At 41.0% G+C, this 22,401-nt stretch overlaps 1 protein-coding gene across 3 annotated transcripts in view; it reads left to right on the top strand.

The window, feature by feature from the left end:
- fhit (fragile histidine triad diadenosine triphosphatase) overlaps window positions 1-22,401 on the top strand; it is a 375,109-nt gene that overhangs the window by 81,337 nt on the left and 271,371 nt on the right. For 2 of the 3 annotated variants that reach the window (XM_028406949.1, XM_028406951.1), the window contains one exon: window positions 3,632-3,683. The exons of the other annotated variant lie outside the window; for it this stretch is intronic. The gene's annotated coding sequence lies outside the window, so the exon portion shown is untranslated. The remainder of the gene's footprint in view (window positions 1-3,631; window positions 3,684-22,401) is intronic. 3 annotated transcript variants of the gene reach the window in all.

Genomic DNA, 22,401 nt, shown 5'->3' with positions numbered 1-22,401 from the left:
TTCTGAAAAGAATAACCTCACATTAATTTAATTGCATGGCAAAGCCTACTAAGTAGTAATAGTAATAACAACAATAATAATAAATAATATAGCCTACTTTCTGAAGACGCCCCCTCCTCCTCTGAATAATGGACTTTACCTGCTACACGGTGGTCTGTTTTGATTGGTCAACAAGCCACATGTCAAAACTTCCTGAACTGTCTGATGCCCAGGGGAGGAAACAAGGAAAGAAGAGGAGTGAAAACGCCACAAAGACAGAGGTAATGTTACGGTAAAGATTATGTCAATTATATTATTTTTCTGGTTATTTGATGTTTTCCCAGCTTGTTATAGTCAATCAGAATGCTCTTCATAGTTGTGAGCCTAGCTGTTTGTTGTGTTACAGTTCATATAATCTAAAGTGCGTTTATCATCTTAAACTTTACATCAGTGTTAAAGTACACATCATTAATTTCAGAGCATAACATAGCATTCCCACATGCTGTATTATACTGCAGTTTACTGATTCTTTGCATTCTGCTAATTAACATTGACATTGTTACTAATATAATTTGTATATCAGATACAGTACACTGTATATTATACAGTATAATCTGCATCATACATGTATCCTAGGTTTTTCATTTATGTTATTTCATGTTATTTTATTCTTGAAATCATGTTTTTATTATTAGACTGCTCTCACATACTCCTCTTCTGTTTTCAGAGGCACTGCTGAGGTTCCTTTTCCTGTCACCTCCACCTCAGCGGCACCACCCAGCACTGATATAGCAGCATCAAGCGCTCCTCCTGTCACCTCCACCTCAGCAGCACCACCCAGCACTGATGCAGCAGCCTCAAGCGCTCTTCCTGTCACCTCCACCCCAGCAGCACCACCTAGCACTGATGCAGCAGCAGCATCAAGCGGACCTTCTGTTGCTCCAGTATTGGAAAGTGGAGCTGGCAGTCATGTACATTATCCTGGCAAAACGATCCAAAATGAACTGATAGAGTCCATCAGTTCTTAAATAGTAGAACACATTGTGACAGAGATCAAAATATCCAAATATTTCTCCATCATTTTAGACTGCACCCCTGATCTGAGTCATAAGGAGCAGCTCTCTGTCATAGTAAGGAGAGTGTAAAAAGAAGACTTTCCTGAATTAAAAGAGCATTTCTTGGGCTTTCTTGTGGCAGAGCAGTCAACAGGAGAACATTTGTCATCTCTAGGCCTATATTGCATATTTTCAGTATGTATTTCTTTAATTCTACGTATTTCGAATGTGCAATTGCTTTATTTAAATAAAAGAATGTTTAAGACAAAGCTGTTAAGTTTATTATGAGTATATGTACACTAGCAGAGGAATTTACTGCGATGCAACGGGGCGCCACCTGAAATCTTGCCTAGGGTGCCAAATTGGTTATGGCTGAGCCTGAATGCATGCAATGCTATATCCTCTAGCTGTAACTCACACTGCATTTATGTAGCATTGCATTTGGATGAATTATTTGCTGTTATCCACTCAGAATTTCGGCACTTTAGGTTAGGAACATAGGCAGCATTTTGTCCACAATTATACAATGATCTTATTCCCACCCCCTCAAAGCCTGACACACTGGAAACCTACCTCCATGCTATCTGTAAGTGCACTTCAAAGCAATCAAATGGTTAGTCAGTGGAGAAAATATTATTAATTCTGACCATGTGCCACTAAAAATTAGCCTCAGCATCAAGTTAACATTGTTTCTGATTCCAAGGAATTCAGTCGTAATGTCCAACATTCTGAAAATGAATCAGCAGTACACACAACCAATAATATCTGACCATGTCAGCTACAAAACCAACAAATACCACACAGGGAGCCCTTTCCAAAATTGCAAAGCAGATAATATGGAGCATCTTGTGTCTAAGCTTCTTTCCTTGTCACTGAATGAATGAGTGAAATAACCCTCTCCAAAGGCTTTCACATTTTGTTAGTGTTATTAAGCTACCATAACTACAAAGTAATTGATAAAACCTTAATCTGAGCCCGAGGAATGTCTTCTTATCTGTCACTTTAATTAAGTGGACCACCCTACATCATTTCTTAGGATAATACAAGCTCATGGCGTCAAGAGTTCTTAGGATAATAGTATCTGATGCCAGTACAGTTGGTTTTATGGTTTTCATCATTTTTTTTTGTACAGTAAACTTATTTTAAAGTGTCTCTTTAGTATCTTTGAGCCATACTAGAACATGCCACTAGGCGGCAGACATCAGCTCACAACGGACTTAACGTCTTTTATCTGTTTCAGTCTCTATATACACACACGTAGTGTGTGTGTTTCCCTTTTCTGTTTGCACAGACAACACAGCACTTTCTCTCTTGGCATGACTAATGATTAGAGATTGTTTGCTGTACAGAAACATCCCCAGCACTGCCAGCAGTTACTCTGAGAGTTTTGTAAACAAGTCTATTTGGAAAGAAGTCAAAGGAAGTTCTTGGACAAAAGCTTTGCCAGTCTCATATATCATTCATTCGATCTGGCTATATCCTTGAGAAGTTTGCTGATGCTAAAATAATGGGCAATTATTTAATTTGAAATACATACATTTAAATTGACAAATTAAATAGATTGATGCAGCTTATCTACAGTTGGATGGTTTTTTTCCCATGCATGTGCAGGTTTAAAAGGTTCAACACCAAGGCTGTCCGTCTCTGATCTTGTTTTGAGTTAAGTTTTATCCAGTTAGCAGCAGGTAATGACATTGATATGGTGTGTTTATTTGCATAATAGAGAAAACAGACACACTTTAATTCAGTTTAAAACAAAAAGTGTGCAAGATGCAATAGGCTTACCTGTGCTTGGCCTCTGGGGTGGGAGGATGCTCTTGTTGTCTTCCTCTGGCACAGTCTGAACAATTAATGAGGAACACTGCGTTTTGTGTCATTGAATGCCACAAATATCATTTAAGGTATGCATTTGGCAATACTATGAAGGCCAGTCTGCCATCAACAGGAAAACATAATATACAGTTGATTTTTTAGTCCTTGAAGAAGAAAAAAGGTGTTCATGAGGGATGGGACTCGTCGTGATGGTAGCCAAAAAATAGCAACCGCAGCAGGGGAAGATTATCCTTGTAAAATCTTTTTAATGATTTTGTGTGTTTTAAGACAAACCATGACCTGTTCCTAATTATTTACCCTGTGGTAGTTTAGCTTTAGCTTAATCAGCAGGTTTTAAAGCCTTTCTCCAATGAAAGTAGATAAACACTAAGCACTAAGCTCATGGCGTCAAGAGTCCTCAATAAAGGTCCAGCATGCTGCCTGTTCCCCCACCGCTCCTAACCATACCTTACCTCCTCTACCACACGTGGTGGACTTTTGCTGCTGTATAGCAGCATAGAATATAGATATGTTGTATTATTGACACGTGTTGCTGTTTCATGATTTTGTGTTTAAAGAAGCTGCTTCTATTCTACATTATAGGACTATACGGTATAGAGGAATACTGGCTTAGATTATAAGGTTGCTTACTTCCTCAGAATATTTTAGAATGATTTCAATAAAGATGTTGTGTTGCAAAATGACATCAAAATGCATGACAGATAGTATCCTGAAGATTTCGATTTGTTAATGCTTTTTTAAAATATATGCTTCTGTCTTTTCAGCGCCTTCAGTCAGAAACTAGTGAGATCCTTCTCTGCAGCACCACTCAGTCAGGTTAGTCACACTTTTTTTCCATTTTTTTTCCACCACTGGACAACACACACACACCCACAAACACATATTGAATCCCTGTGAAGACACTCCATTGACTTCTTAACCATTACACTGACTGCTTAAGTGTTAAGAAAGGAAAAATTGTTTCTCTCCCAGTATGGCTAAAAGAAAGTCCGGGCAACGTGTTTCTTATAGTAGATGCCCCTGAGCCAGTTTTGTATTGTTGTAACCAGCTGTTTTACTTTTTCACACTTGCGCATGCACTTCTAAAAGGGGATCGATTTTGACAGATTTGTTAGGTCTGACCTGCTCCTTCACTAATATGTGGCGCACATCTTGCCTGGCACTGTGACCTCAGTCTAAGGAGTCCTTTTGTCTGCTTGCTTTCACGCCATTGTAGTCTGGCCCCACTTCACCACTGCTTTCCCCTATGTTCTTGTCTCGCTCACACACACACACACACACGCACACACACACACACACACACACACACACTTACAAGGATATTTTACACTCTTGTTTAGATTTTTGCCAGTTGTGTTTGTCATTGTAGTTTATGCTATATGGTACCCATGGTAAATCATCTTGGTGTATATTAATGAGCTAATGATTTCCACTTATCTCAACAATTTAAATTATTGATTTTGTTGTAGTTTGCACAATCTGTGCCTGCGTGATTTTTCTCTGGGTACTCCAGCTTCCTCCCACATTCTAAAGACGTGCTTGTTAATTGGTCACTCTCTCTAAATTGCCCGTAGGTGTGAGTGTGTATGTTTGTCTGTATGTTGCCCTGTGATGGACTGGTGACCTGACCAGGGTGCACTCCGCCTCTCACTTGTAGATAGCTGGGATAGGCTCCAGTGACTCTGTGACAGCTCACTTGTCTGAAGGTAAAAACAGTAAACATTTCATGTTAGATTCTGATGCAGATGCATGTTCATTCATGTGTGTGAAAGCACACACTATTCTCTCACTCTTTCTCTCTATGGAGAAGCACACAGAGCCAGTGGATCCCGATGCTGTTTGATAATAAGCTCAGAGGAACAGCTACAGGCTCAACAACTCAGTTCCTGATACTGTTTTATGAAAATCTGGATAATAATACTCAGTAAACTATGACAGATTTGTCACTTTAAATTTGTGCTTTATTAATCAATAACCGAGCAGTTGTTCTTAACCCTTATGCCCTCTTCCATTTTACTACCCTCTGGACACCTTCATGTACACACCCTAAAAACTGCTATAAAATTATCATACATGAATATATTTATATAAATCACTTAAACAACTTCAGCCTTGAATTTTTGAAATATCTATTTTTTATTATAAAAAAGTGTTGCATATGTCAAAGATGAGCAACAGACCTGATTTGATTGCATTAGTATTTTTCACATAAGTGATTTCTAAAAAAAACTTCAGCCTTGCACAAAACTACCAAATATTTAACCACTTTCAACCCTTTAAATTAGGGATGTCCCGATCCGATCACGTGATTGGAAAACGGGCCCGATTGCGTGGTTTCGGAATCGGACATATACAGTATGTATCAGGGCTGTCAATGTTGGATGGATTAATCAGCATAGTGTACATCGGTCCAACACAATCATAATATGTAAAACCAGTGTAATTTTCTTTTTTTTCTCAATTAATAATTTCTTGTTAAACTAACTTATTTCAATCATGTTAGATTGTTTAAAAGAATCATGTTGATTCAATGTATTAAAAGTTCAAAATGTAGACCCATTTTATTGTGTAATTTTTAAAGAATTTCGTCATGTCCAGGGAACCCAATTCTTAACTGTAACTCAAACTTGAATTTAAATGTAGCCATTATTTAAAGGCATCAGTTAACTTTATAGTATTTTCATTACTTTCTATGAATTTAAAGAGAATTGTTGAAGCTCACAACACTGAAAAAGGTGAACTAAGTGAGTTGTTGGATCAAATAACTGTAATTATGTCAGATGTAATGTAACATTTTTGTGCTACTTGTTAATGCAACACAACACTGTTGAGTAAATCGCTCAATCACCAATCTGATACCTATGCCTGACATGGCTGTGTGAGATGCAGAGTTCCCCTACTGACTCCAAAGAAGTTGAGTTTCCTCAGGAGGTAGAGACGTTGCTGGCACCTTGTGAGAGTGCCCTCGGTGTTGGAGGAGAATTTCAGGAGGTTGTCAAAGATGGTGCCCAGATATCTGACCTCCTCGACCAGCTCCACTGGCTCTCCGTGGATGATGGTGGTGGCTGCTGTAATCAAGTCCCTCTGTTTTTTGGAGTAAGTCACGACTAGCTCCTTGGTCTTGCTGACGTTCAGTTCCAAGTGTGAGCTGTTGCACTATTCAATGAATTCCTGAAGAGTTGGACCATGGTGATGTGAGGGGCCTGACAGCAAGGACAGGAGAAAGGTGTCATCAGCATACTTGACCAGATGACAGTTGGGCTGAGTGGATCTACAATCATCAGTGTATAAGATAAAGAGTAGGGGTGATAGCACACAGTCCTGGGGGGAGTCGGTCAAGGTAGAATGGAGGTCTAAAAGGGTGTTAGTAGTACTCTCTGGGACCTGTTGGTGAGAAAGTCCTGTATCCACAGAATTTACTGGTCATCTAGGTGGAAGCGGGAGGAGAGTTTAGTGGCCAGGATATGGGGCTGCAGGATGTTGAATGCTGAGGAGAAATCAGCAAACAGTAGTCTGGTAGAGGAGTCAGGATGCTCCAGGTGTTTGTGGATGCAGTACATAATGAATGTCTTTGCATCATCAACGCCTCTGCCTGCACGATATGCAAACTGAAATGGGTCAATCATGGAGTTTCTCTGATGATGTGGTGTTTAATGATCTTCTCCATGGCTTTCATCACTAAAGATGTGAGAGCTATGGGTCGAAGGTCATTCAGGGTTTTAGGTTTACTTTTGACGGTGGAGTGTTCCCAAATATGGGGGACGATGCTACTGTCCATGGAGCTCTGGAATAGGGTCCAGAACACATCCCCTAGTTGCTGAGCGCAGTGCCTCAGGATTCGGCCACTGATATTGTCTGGGATGAGGCAGTTGCTTTGTGAAAGTTATCAGTTTGTGGAAGTATTACCCATGCAAAGGGGCAGTTGATGCGGTAAGCGACACACACACATAGAGTTTTGCGCAATTCATTGTAGCTACATTTATATGCTCTGTGATGGCGCAAAGGTGCAGGACATCACAGCAAGATGGCACAAATGAGCGCAATGAGTGACCTGCCATTCGCCTTTGTAGAGATATCCAAACAAATTAGATCGGGACTTGGTATTGGCAGAAACTCAAAATCAAATGACTCAGACTCATGGGCAAAAAAAAACACTAACCCCAAAATATCCCTACTTTAAATGCCAGTTTGATTACTTGAATTACAAGTAAAATTATTTTTCATATAATAAATAGCAGGGGTATGTGGCTTTCGTGGTAATTAGGGTCTTAGGATATATCAAAGATTAGTAATGAAATTAATTTAATTGCATTAGTATTTTTTATTTTACTAATTTTATTATTTCTACTAGTCCCAAAATGTCCCATTGACTTCAATTCAAACCACATTTTTAAATACTACTGTCATAACGCTATAAAAATCATGCAATCTGTAATATTAGTATTTCTATTATTTGGAAGAAGAGGATTGATATTTGACATTTTTACTGAACTGTGGTCAGGTGCTTTCTACAAATGGCGTAATATAGCACACAAAAATACAAGAATTTGATGTAACACACTACATTAGGGAAATACAGTAAAAAATGTCAAATAGCAATCTATTTCTTCAAAATGACAGTTTTGGGCATTGTAGTTTCATCCTGACAGTCAACAAGATCTGCTGTTGCAATACTGCATAGCTCTGTGACAGTTCAGACAGACTAAGCACTGTTGCTGTGACAGTAGTGATTGAATCGACTCATAGCTCTGCATCAACTGTGCAACAACATTAAAATCTGTGGACCAAAATTCCAAACATGTCAGGAATTCATCCAAATGTCCAATGGAGGAGCAGCTAATGGACCTTGCTTTTTTTACCATACATGGCATACATGTAGGGGGATGCTGAAGGTTGGCACAGAAATGGCCTAAAGACATCATGATTCTTGGTGTTGGTTACTAAGGTAACAACTCCGCCCATCTACTCCTGAAATTTAGCCTATCAGACAAGGACAACATAATAATGTTTGCGTTGTATCCACGTGTTCATGTTTTCATATGTGCAACTCCAACCATCAGCCACCTCCTGTACATGGATGACATCAAGCTGTATGCCAAGAGTGAGCGAGACATCAACTCACTGATCCATACCACCAGGATATACAGCAATGACATTGGAATGTCATTCGAACTGGACAAGTGTGGTTGAATGATAACAAATAGAGTGAAGGCAGCATAGCAGATGTTGAGGGGAACTACAAGTACCTTGGAATCCTACAGACAAATGGGAACCATGAAGAAGCCGCAAGGAAAGCAGCCACAACCAAGTACTTACAGAGAGTAAGGCAAATCCTAAGGAGTCAGCTAAATGGGAAGAACAAGGTCCAGGCCATCAACACCTATGCCCTGCTGGTTATCAGATACCCCGCTGGCATAATAAACTGGCCAAAAGAGGCCATACAAGCCACTGATGTGAAGACAAGGAAGCTCTTCACAATGCATGGAGGACTTCGCCCCAAGTCCAGCATCCTGAGGCTGTACAATAAGAGGAAAGGAGGCCAGGGACTGGTGAGCATCAGAGCCACCATCTAAGATGAAACAGCAAAACTCCATGAGTACATCAGGAAGATGGCCCCAAGCGATGGAATACTTAGTGAATACCTCAGGCAACAGAAGCCCGATGCAGAGGAAGAGGAGCAAGAACTATCATGGCAGGACAAGCCCCTCCACAGATGTACAACTGACAGATGCAAGAAGTGGCTGACATCAAGAAGTCCTACTGGCTGGAAAAACCTGGACTGAAAGACAACACAGAGCCACTAATCGTAGCAGCACAGGAACAGACCCTGAGCACAAGATTGATAGAGGCTGAGGTCTACCACACCAGACAGGACCCCAGGTGCAGACTGTGCAAAGTCGCCCTGTCATATACCATCCCGTCCTGTGAAAAACATAGAGAGAAAAATAATCTAATTTCTGCAGAAACTCAATTTACATAGGAGAAAAGGAACACATTTATGTCAACTTGATTTAAACTTTTACTGCAAGAAGGTTTTGTGTCGGATAATGGGCTGCATGCCAGACTAGCAGACTAGATATCCAGTGAATGCATTGTCCCCATAGTCCTTGTGTGCCTTGTGTGTTAGAATAGATAGTAAACTAGCTGTGAGATTATTACATAAGAGTGTGAGCCAGCATACAATTATAAGTTTACGTAATAAATGCAGGCTGTAATGTAGAGTGGGTTAGTATGTACAAGCAATCAATCTAAGTATGCATTGATATAGCTGTTCTGCAACACTCATTACTGCATACTTTGACATAGGAATAAAGTGCGTGCAGTGTGGAACGAGCATGCTGACTTCTAGCAGTTATTTATGAGTGTTGCTTGGCAGCCCCATGGCTGGCTCTACACACAGCAGCTCACTGCTCTGTGATTGGGGTTTGATGGAAGTAGATGGAATTAGGAAAGTAAACTCACAAACAGCATTGAAGTTGAATGATTACAGTGAAAAGTCAAAATATCCCCACATTCATACATCTTTGCTGTAATTGTTCAGGTCACTGAAGGTGTGTAGTTACTCAGGGTTGTTACTGTCGTGTATGCCTCTTTTTTCAGACCAATAATAAGGAGACTGTCAGCTCGTTCCTAGTACTCATCTTGCTTGACTTATAACCTGCTTTTAAACAGTCAACTAGCACTTTGATTATCTCATCTCTTTGGCCTCTGCCAAATTTCATGCCTCCTCCGGCACCTGAAGCTGTGGCGCTGTACCACTCTGTGTGGCCCGATGCTACTACAACAGCAGCAGAAGAAAAAAACACACATGCATTAGCTTCACATTTCTCCACACTGTTACAAAATACCTTTACCATTTTCCCATACAGGAGCCTTACCAACTAGTGTATATGCACTCCATAAGTAAACTACAGGCATAGTCACCTTTGGAGCACTTATTGTAATGAGTTTTAAAGAGGTGAGCACTGAATTAAGGTGCGTCTGCCTGTCTCCATTTTACTGTTTCACTTTAATAAAATTCCACAAACAGCAAAAGTTAAAGTAGTAGATCATGTAAGTAATGAGATGCAGTAGTTTGACAAGAGATCCAGAATGATTCTGGTCCAGACAGGGTGCAGAGTCAGGAAGTGTTTCCAAACTGTTAGAATCCGTTTTTATGTGTGATTTTGAGGTGTCTTCTATCATTTTCCTAGATTTTCTTAAAAAGCACTGAAACTAATGATGCTTGTAAAATGTGTTTTCTTGGGCCAGTGGATGACATACCACACCTGCATATGTGTGCATGTGAATAGTACTGCTTTAAGCTGGATCCATACTCCACGAGAACAATGAACTCCCTCCCCCCTGCCGACGTTACGCCCACAAAATGACGTCATTTTTCTCTCGGACCGCCCGTTGTGCAGCGCTCTCGGACACATGGCCTGGGCAGAACTTTTTCTCTCAAGGCTGTGCGTCAACCATGCTGTGATTGGTCAGAATTTATTGTGGGCGTGATGAATGTGGAGAAGCGCAAGAGCTTCTTCGGGTGCAGAACACACAGACAGAAGGAGGAAGTACAACGACGATGGACAGTTTAGATGAGCAGCTGGCAAACAGCTCCTGGAAGGAGAAACACAGCACACAGAGCACAGTGTCTGTCCAAAAGGTGGTGATAAAAATTAATCCCAGTATTGATCACGGCGTTACAGTGGCTCGATGCACACATTAAACACCGGGAGACGGGATGTATTATTGCAGACAGTCATCCACACATTCACAGAATTAAACTCACACAGACCAGAGGTCTGCTACAGTCAGCTACACTGATCTTCTATCTATTGTCATGCTATACGCCCTCTTCCCTGAGCATTATCAGCTTGTTAGGCCAGGTAACTACGACTGTGCACACAATTTGCAACACAATTGCACTGTCAACCTTTTGTGTGCGACGTGCGCTGCGTAGGAGGGCCGTATGCACACACTTCTCACGGAGTATGGTACCTCCATGCCGAAACAAACTATTTTTTTTTACTCTTACCACCCGTGGAGCGAGTTCTCTGTTCTCTGTTGTCTTCTCATGGAGGAAATTTAGATATCTCTCTGGCATCCACATGGATAAAGAGACATCATCTCCAGCTAAACTTCTCCTTGTTTAAACTGCCAGTCTTTCCAGCCTAACAAACTGTACTTCCCACCTATATCAAATTTGACCTTTTATCTGCTTCACATAATTTACCAGGCAATACCTAACAGATCATGTTATTTTCTTGCACTGACTACTGTAACAGGCCTCTCAGTTTGCACAGTGAAACTGCAACGATTGGCCTGCAATACCTTTTTTCAACCAAAAAGGCCACATTACCCTGCTATACATTCACTCCTCTTCCACCTCTTCCTTATACCACTATCTCTTTCAACTAAACTTGTACTTGCACTGAAACATCTTAGTAGTTAATTTAATTTAGTAGTACCTAAGGTCTCCTTTGCAGTGTAGCATAATCATTTTGTAAGTAATGTAATTTCATACTGTGAAGTACAAATTAGTTAGCACCAGTCAGACTTTAAATTTACACTTACATCAACATGTGAAGCTGTTCACCCTGAAATGCTGCAAAATAAATTCATTTATGTTCTACATTCAACTATGTACATGTTAGATGACATGATGTGGTCAACCATAAATACAGTCTTCTTCTCCTGTTGATGTATTTGCTACACCTCATACATATACATTAAATTCATCCAAAAGTTGACTCACATAATGGGATCATTCTTAAACACAACATTGTTGTGGCACCAGAAGTATGCGGATTGGTTATGTAGACATTATCAGAGGTGCATGCTGTGGATGACCTTTGCCATTTGCCATTGTATGCAATAACTGAATACAAGTATAACCATATTTCCTGGAAAATAGATTGCATTTATTATTGCTTTTCTAAACAACCATTCATCTGATGTACTATGGTTGCCTTACAAATATAAGTTAGTAATATGTTTTCATGTTGTATGTTTTGTGTGGTCTATATGGTATAGCATAAACAATAAACATGCTATTGCTCTTAATCCTGAGTAAACACTGTTCAGCTGAGTATGTACAGGGTGAGGTTGACTTGTTAAATGAGACTGAACACAATGAAGCCAACAAGACCAGATTTGTGTAGCATAGCTGAGTTCCAGAATTCTTCTTTTCCATAATTATAAAGTGATTTCAAGCTACTTCATCAGGTCTGTTGTGTCAGTGCAATGCCAATGTTTACAGCCTTTCAGTATTGGGTTTCACTTCTGCTTTAATCATGTATTACATACTGAATTTCCTTCCATCTAAAACAGCCCACTTGCTTAATGTCGACATATTTTCTTAAAGATCATGTTTTGAACTTTTATTTGAAGTGGATGCATCATTTTTGCTAATCCATGTTAAAAGTTACTAAAAACAAAGTGAATATTCCCTTTACAATATTTCATCCCTTATTTCTAATATTTAATATCATGTCTATATATTGGCAGTACACAACACTTATTTGTTAATGTGTGACTTCAGTAGCCTGTTTACACCTGGCCTTAATCACCCTTTGTATATGTTGTCGGGATAATCATGCCCACATTCTCATTATCTTGATCCTGCATCCAATTTGATCTGACCCCAATATGCAAATTACCTAAGCTAGTGCTGGCTGATAAGCGTAGCGTGTCAGGGGTCAATGGAAGCCATACCGTTATATGTTCTCATTTGTATGCATAATGCCACGTCTGTATTTTACTTTGTGTATTATGCATCTTAACATGCAATATGACAATACTGGAGTCAGAGTCACCTTGAGGGTTGCTGTCACTAATGGACAAAGCTGCTCAACAGAGCAGCTACCATCATAATGAATGTAGATATTCTGAATATATTCAGCATAATTAAACACTGAACAAGAAATAAAAAATATGGCCTAGCAAACACATCTATGAAAAAAGTCTTACTGATGGCATACATAGGGCCCTATGATTTCTACAATCACAGAATAAAGGACGGAATTGCAGAATTGGACGATTAAAACATAATTTACATTTTAACACGGAATATCGTGAAATTTGACATAATTCGACTGTAGCGCTGTTTTCGTGTGTAAGAGGAACGTATGTCCGGGGAAAACTGCATGGAGGAAAGCTAATCCAGGTGGCACAAGAAGCCCCTTCTACAGATTGAGCCCCTCCCCTTTCAAACACTGTAACCATTGCGAAGCGGCTGCATACAGCTCTGTCTTTGTCACCGGAAAAAAACTGCGAAACTCGCGCCCCTCAGTACAGAGCCGAGCAGTTCCCGAACAACTTCTTTGCGCCACGTGAACTGTTGTTTTACAGTTTCTGTGAACACTCCGTCGACTGGAAACTTAAAAACACTAACTACTGGAGAGGCCTGAGTGCGGATCTCCTCACAGACGAGAGATAGACTCACTGATATCAGCACACAGAGGCTGTCAATCAGGTATTTTAGTGGTGATGTCTTTGGTCAGAGTCAGAATTCCTTTATTTATCCCTCAGGGACAATTATTAAGACTTGTCCCACAGTGGGAAAATTACTTTACTGCAACAGCACAGACACAGTAGAATTAAAAGTAGGATAGAAGATAAAAAAATACTGTACAAAGTAAAACTACCAATAAAGATACAAGAGAATTAAAATAAGAACCTATAACATATTAACAGATATTGCACAGATGAGATGAGTAGGTGGGAAACTTGTAGAGAGGGTAGCTCACAGGGACTAACTACAGCTGAAATAACTTGTTTAAGTTCCCCTTGAAGAAGTTTAAGTGTTTGGTTGTTTTATAATGAGTCAACTAAAGCTTCATCACTTGCTGCTTGTTTTTAATGCACTACTGCATGTTACCATATTGAGGGAAACGTCACCTCAATAAATTTAAGTTAGTTTCTATTCAATTTAGTCATTTACATTAAAAACACAATGCTTCTTGTAGTAAAATAAGGTCAGAAATTGGGATTCCCAAAAACTATACTGTGAAAAACAGTTTTTCCCAAAATTAAAAAGGAAAAAATGGAATTCCCAAAAATTAAAAACAGTTTTTTTAACTGAAAGCCGATTGGTCAAATTTATTATAGCCATATTGAAAAACACCAATCCAGGAATGTTGCATTGGAGTAACCACACAATAAAAGTTCAGGATGGTCATGAACCATGTGTGATAATTGAAGCAAAATTATAGGCACCACTGACTACTCCATTCTTCCTGTGTATCTTTGCCAGTCTTTTTTACAAGTGATGTCCCTGCAAAACCATATGAGATTTGAGGTTAGGAAGGTATCTGTAACCCTGCTGCTGACCATGAGTCTGGGGTTTGTGTCCCCTGCATCTTACCATTGATTATTTTTGTTTAATTGCGTTATAAGTATTGCAAACACCACTACCATGTTGTTTTAACTCAAGGATAGATTTAGGCATCATAAACTACTGCATAAGGTAGGAAAGCAGTTCATGTCTGTAAAAACTATGGATGAACCTTGAGTGATATCACCTTAAAGTTTCTAAGTTTTTCACTAGCAAACAAGCCACTTACAACTTCAGAGACAAAGCATGGCTACCCCTTTAGCTTGGTAGTCATTGTTAAAGCTGTCACGTTAGCCAATGCCAGCTACTTCCTCCCAAACCATCTCAGTGACATCACCGTATCCGTTAAAACAAAACAGTGCTACACATGATCCATCCAACAATCTTTTGATCAAATCAAAATTTGCTAACAACAGTATTTCTTGTCCTCTTTAAGGACTGATGTTATGGATGTGTTTTAGGGAACCCTTTATATGTACATCTGGCAGCTTGTCCACACCTCATTCCATCCATGTCCTTGAGTGTCCTCATCAATACCTGTCATGACCTTCCTATGTGGGCAGGGAAATGTTCAATATTTAGCCTGGAGACTGCAAAACTGTTTGTGTATGTGTGCACAGAGAAAGGCAAGTCAAGCTTTATTTATATAGCACCATTCATACACAAGGCAATTCAGAGTGCTTTACATAAGATGAAATCACAGAATAAAAACATTTTAAAAATTACACTGAGATTTCTGGCTTGGTTTGTGACCTTCAGTGACATCGAGTCAAGGTAAGCACTGAGCTTAGCTCTTTAATTTTTGGGGCCAAAAACAATCAAAACAATTTCTGTTTTGTCAGCATTGAGCTGGAGAAAGTTCTTGCTCATCCACTCGATTTGTTGAGTACACTTACTTAGTGAGTCTAAGGGACTTTATTAATGTGATGACACTGATATATAAAGGTGTGTGTCGTCTGCATAGGTGTGATAAGAGATGTTGTGATGTTCTAAGATAAGATAAAACGTTATTAATCTCGAAGGAAATTCTTGTGCCAGAGGTATCAAGTTACATTAAATGCAGTTAAGTACAGAGTATAAGTGTCACTATAATCCTAATCAGAGTACAGTACGCAGTATGAGCACAATATGCTGCTCCTCGGTAGTCTCAGTCTACCGCTGAATGTGCTTCTGTAGGACAGCAGTGTGTCATGCAGGGGGTGAGACGTGTTGTTACGAATACTGAGGAGTTTCCTCAGTATCCTCCTCTCCGTCACCTCCACCACAGACTCCAGCTCCACTCCCAGTACCGAGCCAGCCTTCCTAATGAGCTTGTTGAGTCTGTTGGTGTCAGCCGTCTTCATCCTGCTGCCCCAGCACACTACAGCGTAGAAGATGACGCTGGAGACCACCGAGTGGTAAAACATCTGCAGCATGGTCTGGCAGATGTTAAAGGACCTGAGTCTCCTTAGGAGATACAGGCGACTCTGTCCCTTCTTGTATATTGCCTCTGCGTTTGTGGACCAGTCCAGTTAATGGAAGGTGGGGTAAGGGGGGCACGGTGATGTTAGTGATGGGGAGGTGAGACTGGTTAGTGTGGTTAGGGGGAGGGGGAGGAGGAGGAGGTACATTGTTATAGACAGGTGTTAATGGTGCATCACAGGAGGGGTGAGGGGGCGGGTGGTCAGGGATTGGACTATCAAACCTGTCAAACCTGTTGAAAAACAGGTTCAGCTGGTTGGCCTCCTGCAGATCTCCATCCATCAGCTGGTCAGAGATCCTATTGTGGCCGGAGATGGTTCTCATGCCACTCCATACCTCCCTCAAGTTGTTCCGGGCAAGTTCCTCCTGTAGCTCTCCTTGCCCTCTCCAATCTTCTCCTTTACCTCTGTCTGGGCCCTCTTCATCTCCTCTCTGTCTCCACTCCTGAAGGCTGTCTTGTTTCTGTTGAGTGATCCCTTGATGTCCTTTGTCACCCATGGTTTATTGTTTGGAAAGCAGCGTATTGACCTGGTGGGGATTAGAGAATTTGTACAAAAATAAACATATTCTGTGATACAGTGTGTGAGTGTGTCTACATCCTCACCGTGAGCGTCACAGAACACATCCCAGTCAATCACCTCAAAACATCCCTGCAGGGTCTCCAGAGCGTGTTTCCGCCACGACAGGGATGCGGCATGATAAAAGTGCTCCAAAAGCGATGAAGACCATGAAGAAAGTCCAAAAAAGACGCATTATTGCAGTGCCTGACCGCTTATACTTTGATTTACTACGAAGTAGAGTGTTTAAAGTAGAAATAAATTATGAAAAACAACAACGGTGCGCAGAGCTTCTCTGGCTGGCTGCTACCTCAGGGCCGCACCGGAAGCTAACTGCAGGGGCAGCATGTAGATGTTGAACAGAAGTGGTTCAAGAATGGACCCTTGAGGAACCCCACATGTGATCTTAGTTCGGTCAGACTCATAGTTACCAATTGACAGAAAGTAGTCCCTATCATGTAAGTAAGATTTGAACAAGTTTAACACAGTGCCAGTAAATCCCACCCACTTCTCCAGCCTGTCGAGCAGTATGTTGTGATGACCTGTACCAAATGCAGCACTAAGGTCCAGCAGTACTAAGACGGAGACTTTGGATGCATCATTATTCAGATGTATGTCATTTAAGACCTTAATAAGTGCAGTCTCAGTGCTGTGGTGCGCTCGACATCCAGACTGAAATTCTTTAAAAAGATTGTTTTGCACCAAAAATGCATGGATTTGTTGAAAACACAGCCTTTTCAATTACCTTTCCCAGAAAAGGAAGGTTAGCTATTGGCCTGTAGTTATTTATTGCTAAAGCATCCAGATTTGATTTTTTGAGTAGAGGTTTGATTACTACAGTTTTCAGGGCTTGGGGAAACTGCCATGACTGAAGAGAATTGTTAACTATCTGCATCACATCTGACGATATGCAGTTATAAACGTTTTTAAGAAAATGTTTTGGCAGATTATCAAGTGAGTGTGTTGTGGGTTTTAACTGTTTAAGAGTTTCTGTCAGTGCTGTATTATCTAGAAGATTCAAGGCTGTTCCATACTCCACGAGAACAGAGAACAGAGAACTCGCTACATGGGTAAAAAAAATCACCACCTTTTGGACAGACACTCTCCTCTGTGCGCCGTGTTTCTCCTTCCAGGAGCTGTTTGCCAGCTGCTCATCTAAACTGTCCATCATCCTTCTTCTGTCGGTGTGTTTTGCACCTGAAGAAGCTCTTGCGCTTCTCCACATTCATGACGCCCACAATAAATTCTGACCAATCACAGCATGGTTGACGCACAGCCTTGAGAGAAAAAGTTCTGCCTGGGCCATGTGTCCGAGAGCGCTGCACAATGGGCGGTCTGAGAGAAAAATGACATCATTTTGTGGGCGTAACGTCGGCAGGGGGAAGGGAGTTCTCTGTTCTCGTGGAGTATGGATCCAGCTTTAAATGTGCCAGCTTAACTGGTGAATGAGAAGGCACAAGAGACATTATGGTTTTGCCGGAGCTAGATCTACAGACTGTTTCTGTGAAAGAAGATGCAAAGTCACTCCATGACTTTTTAGACAGCAGTTCAGAAAGCATGTATTCAGCTTCATAGCATATTTGATGACAGATCCATGAATAAGCAATCAGCCGCCTCAGGTCGCTTCATCTTGTTACTATTGATACTATGCAGCGACCTGCAGTGACATTGCCTCTCTAATAACGTTTATGAATTCTGGCTAATCAATGTTTTTGATGTCTCCAACTAAAATATGCATGACTGATATCAATATCAAAGCCAAGTATGCATGTCATGTTCATTCTCATTCTCTGAACGTCTTTGAAATGTGTTAATTAGTTTCAGTTTGTTAACTGCATATTGCCTTGAATGTCATTTCACGCTAGTAATTTATTGATTTGATTTAGACAAAAAAATAAATAAATAAATAAAACAAATATAAAATCCGAGGTGCTCAATATCAAATCCCTCATTTGGTTTATCAGGTGGAATACTCAGCCTTGTGATGGATTTTATTTGATTATATTTGCGTCTGCTTGGCTCCGACATGTACAACAGTTTAATTAAAGAGGTCGAAAGCCTGAATGAGAATGTAATTGAAGAGTAAATTGAATTATTGTATTTGTTCAGTCGTGTTGCCCTGTGGGTGTACTGTGGATTTCATTTTACCCAGTCAAAACTCTTGAGAACACCGCTCGCAGATAGGACACAGACACAGACACACATACACATGGGCACACACATAAACAATGTTAATTTCATTGCATCAGTGTGACATGCATTTACAAAGTGCCCCAGGCATAAAAAAATTAAAGCCTTTCACTTATTCATTTGATGCACTGCTTTTTAATAAGTTTACTTTCAGTCGCTGTGGTGGTTGGGAAAAAAAGCTATAAAACAAGGAATCTAAATCAATTTGCAATTTTATATGGAGATATGAGCTAAAGCTAACATGCATGCGTGTGTGCGCCTCTTTGTTAACACACACTCTTTACTACTTATCCACTTGTAGACATTTTGTGAAGTCCAACAACAAAAAGTAACATAGGAAACATAATATGGATTATACTCAACAGGAGCCTGATTATGAAGGTTCATCAAAGAACCTTCATAATCAACAAAGTAAAGTTGCGAGCGGCGTGGGAGGGATGGATGGCAAACGGCGAGCACAGCTTTACTGGGAGGCATGCCGGGCAATTAGCCAGCATATGTGAATGGATTGTGGATGCGTGGACTCATGTTACTGCAGTGACTGTTGTCCGAACTTTTGTGAAAGCCGGCATAATTTTTGAACAGCCAGCCGGCAACGTGTGTGACTGTGACTCTGACAGCGATGAGAGCTGGCAGGTTTGAACCTGCGCAGTTGTTTCCTGTTTATTGTACATTGTTGTAATAAATATTCTGTAGAGTCAGCCACTGGTAAGGATGAATTAGGAATCACTGTGGTGAATTGAAACTGATGAAAATGCGGGACAACGTATATCCGAAATGGTCTTTATTTATTTTTATTTAAAGTTCGACGCACAACAGGCATTCAGCAGCAGCCACTATTCTGCCCATAGAAACATACACGCTGTTTCTCTGTCGCTGCCACTGTCGAGAGAGAGGCTGCACTGGCTCGCCTCACTGAGCAGACTCTGTGAGGTCTTTAGCTCCTGTGTTTTTGTTGTTGATGAGATTTGTCTCTCTGAAAACACACACAGCTCTCCATGTGTCTTTTCCACAGAGCAAAAGAGAGTGTTCCACCTCAGCTCCTTAGAAAATACAGTCCTCACATTTCCCATAGCCCCGGCATGCATTAGTGTGGAAGACATAGACCCACTGTGGATGGTTTCAGGCACATGGCTGTAAATTGGAAGTGAGAGCATGTGAAATCCATTTCATGTGTACAGAGGCTAGGTGTTTAGCCCTGTCACCTTACATCATGGTCTGATTGCACACTCACAGTTAAGGAAATGCTGACTGTACCTGTAGCCTTCCAGTGTGCATTAAGATCATCTGTCTAGCACCTGACCATACAGTACTAAGTGACTGCTGTTTGAATGTATTTTTCATGTTTGCAGCTTCTGAAATTACCTTATACTGAGAAGCAAATGCCACATGGATTCATCCTCAGGGCATAAGTCTGCAACATCACTGCCTCTTACCACTATTGTAGATGTTCCTAGTCATCAGGTAAAGTTTACATTACTGGTATTGGTACCAGGGCCCCCCTTTGCCTTCGAACTGCCTTTTCTTATAGATTCAACCCATTGTCAAGTTTGAGATATCTGAGCTTTGTGACAGGCTAAACAAGCTGTTACAAGTCAGGGTTGATCTGTGATTTGATGTTGTTTACACCAAAAGTCTTCATAGTTGACAGGAGTAGCACTGAGTGTGCTCTTCTGGTGATGCAGGTCATCTTCTAGGTCGTTGTGTTCTTCTGCAGACCTCACTTGGAACCAGTGCTTATTTAACTACCTGTTGCCTTTTCTATCAGCACCAGCCAGTCTATCTAGTCTCCCCTATTCCCTGGTAATAGCAATGAACTATTGCTCACTGTTATTTGCTCAATTTCAGTTTCTCTCTAAAACCTACAGATGGTTATATGTGAAGACCAACAACCATGCCACATTAAAGTCACTTCAATGAAAGTCACGTCAATGAATCAGAACCAATTTCTGATGCTTGCTTTGAACCTCCCTGTAGCTGAGCTACTGCCATCTGATTTGTGGAGTTGGTTGCTTGTTAACAAGCAGCTGAAAAGGTGGACTTAATGAAGAGCGTATGTTGCCATTAATGCCTGTTCAGTTTTGTACAAAAAACAAAAACCTTCTCTCCCCCAACAATGCTTGCACATGGTAGGGCAAAGAGGTCCCAGAAATGGTCTCATCCCAACCATTTCATGTACAGAAACATGATCAGGGTCATGCAATGTATGAAGATGAATTAGCATGAGTTGTCAATGAGGATGGTAGTGCCACAATCTTCATTGGCAGTCCTTCAGTAGCAATAATAGATGCCATGTGTCAGTTGATCCTTTTCAGTCAACAATTAAAAAAGGCAGGAGTTGTAACCTGATAAGAACCCTGATTTTAGTGTTGCCCACAACAAATTTTTTACTTTCCATTACCGAGAGTAACGCACACAGCGGCAGGCCCATTGTTTACTCTTGTGAACAGCTGTTAGCGCTGAGTAAGCCTGTACTGCTGCCGGGTGCCCGGCATGATATCCCGAAGGAACTGTGGAGAAGACGCCGGGGATGCAGGGCTGGAGTAAAGGTAAAGGCAAAGAAGAGGAGATACAAGCCTGCTGTTCGTTCAGTCATCATGGGGAATGTACGCTCTCTGGCGAACAAGACGGAAGAGCTATCGGCGCTGATCAACACGCAGAGGGACGTCCGTGGGTGCAGCTTATTGTGTTTTACGGAGACGTGGCTGCACTCACACATCCCGGACAACTGCGCCATAATAACCTAGTTTTGCTCCAACCAAGGTATGTGCCTGTTGTCTGGAGGCAGCCTGTGTCCACAAGGTATGTGAGGAGGTGGACACAGGAGGCTGAGGCAGCCCTGCATGACTGCTTTGAGTGCACAGACTGGGATGCACTCTGCCAGCCTGCCCTTCATCCTCTGGAAGACCTCCTGCCTGGTTTCTGTACCTAAGAAGTTATCTCCATCTGGCCTCAGTGATTACCGTCCAGTTGCCCCCACATCTCATGTGATGAAGGTGCTGGAGAGGCTGGTGTTGGCTAACCTTAGGCCGCAGATGAGATCTTCTCTGGACCCTCTGCAGTTTGCCCACCAGCTGCGTCTGGGGGTGGATGATGCCGTCATCTATCTGCTGCAGTGAGCTCACTCAACCTGATCTCACAGAAATACGTGACATACACACGGATTGTTAACACCGACACGAAAAGTAGTGAAATTACATGCAGGCACCACAGAAAACTGTCTCCATAGAAAGTCAATGCGGGGCATTTTCGTAGGGACACCACGGACATGAGCGCCAATAGAAATGAATGAGCCGATTTGATTACAGTCATGTCGCTCTGACAATTCACGCATTTCTCTAAGCGATTTGGCCCATAATAAACCTTTTTAGGAAACGATCACTATTATATTATTATTTAACACGAACGAACTGGCCCAACACGACCATCTATGTCGACATACATGTTTATTTGATCGATAAAAGTTGTTTTCTAATGCAACAGTGCTTGATATGATTGTGTGCGACAGCATTTCCTTATGAAATGACGAGAAATGGGGCATATAGAAGTAACATTGTTGAAGTGAGCATGTGGTTATTTCATTTTTGAGAACGACTGGATTGAAAGACGGTGAAAGCTCACGTCGGTTAGCAGTTGCTCTGGACGGAAGCGTTGTCACGTTGCCATGGTAATGCAACTTGCGGGCCGCTCGTGGTGACGTAAATTGCCTGTGACAACGCATGCATTTTACTAAGCTATTTCACCTAAATTCCCTCGTTTAATGGATACTTCATCTCCAAAATCTTCCACATATTTATCCGTGTCAATCTTTTGCCTGGTGCACGTTTGTTCATATTGTTTTCTAAGTAGTTGTGTATTAATATTTAAATTGCACTTCATAGTGGTAGTAATCACAACGGTAAACATATTAATATTAGTATTTAGATAATAGTGCCATCTAGTTGGCGCTCATATATGTAATAGAACTCTGTTCAGTATACATTGGTAGCTGGATCTTCTATTGACAACA

Source organism: Parambassis ranga, chromosome 5 (assembly GCF_900634625.1).
Source record: "Parambassis ranga chromosome 5, fParRan2.1, whole genome shotgun sequence".
Lineage (NCBI taxonomy): Eukaryota > Metazoa > Chordata > Actinopteri > Ambassidae > Parambassis > Parambassis ranga.
The sequence above is the reverse complement of the archived record's forward strand: the minus strand, read 5'-3'. Positions and strand labels throughout refer to the sequence as shown.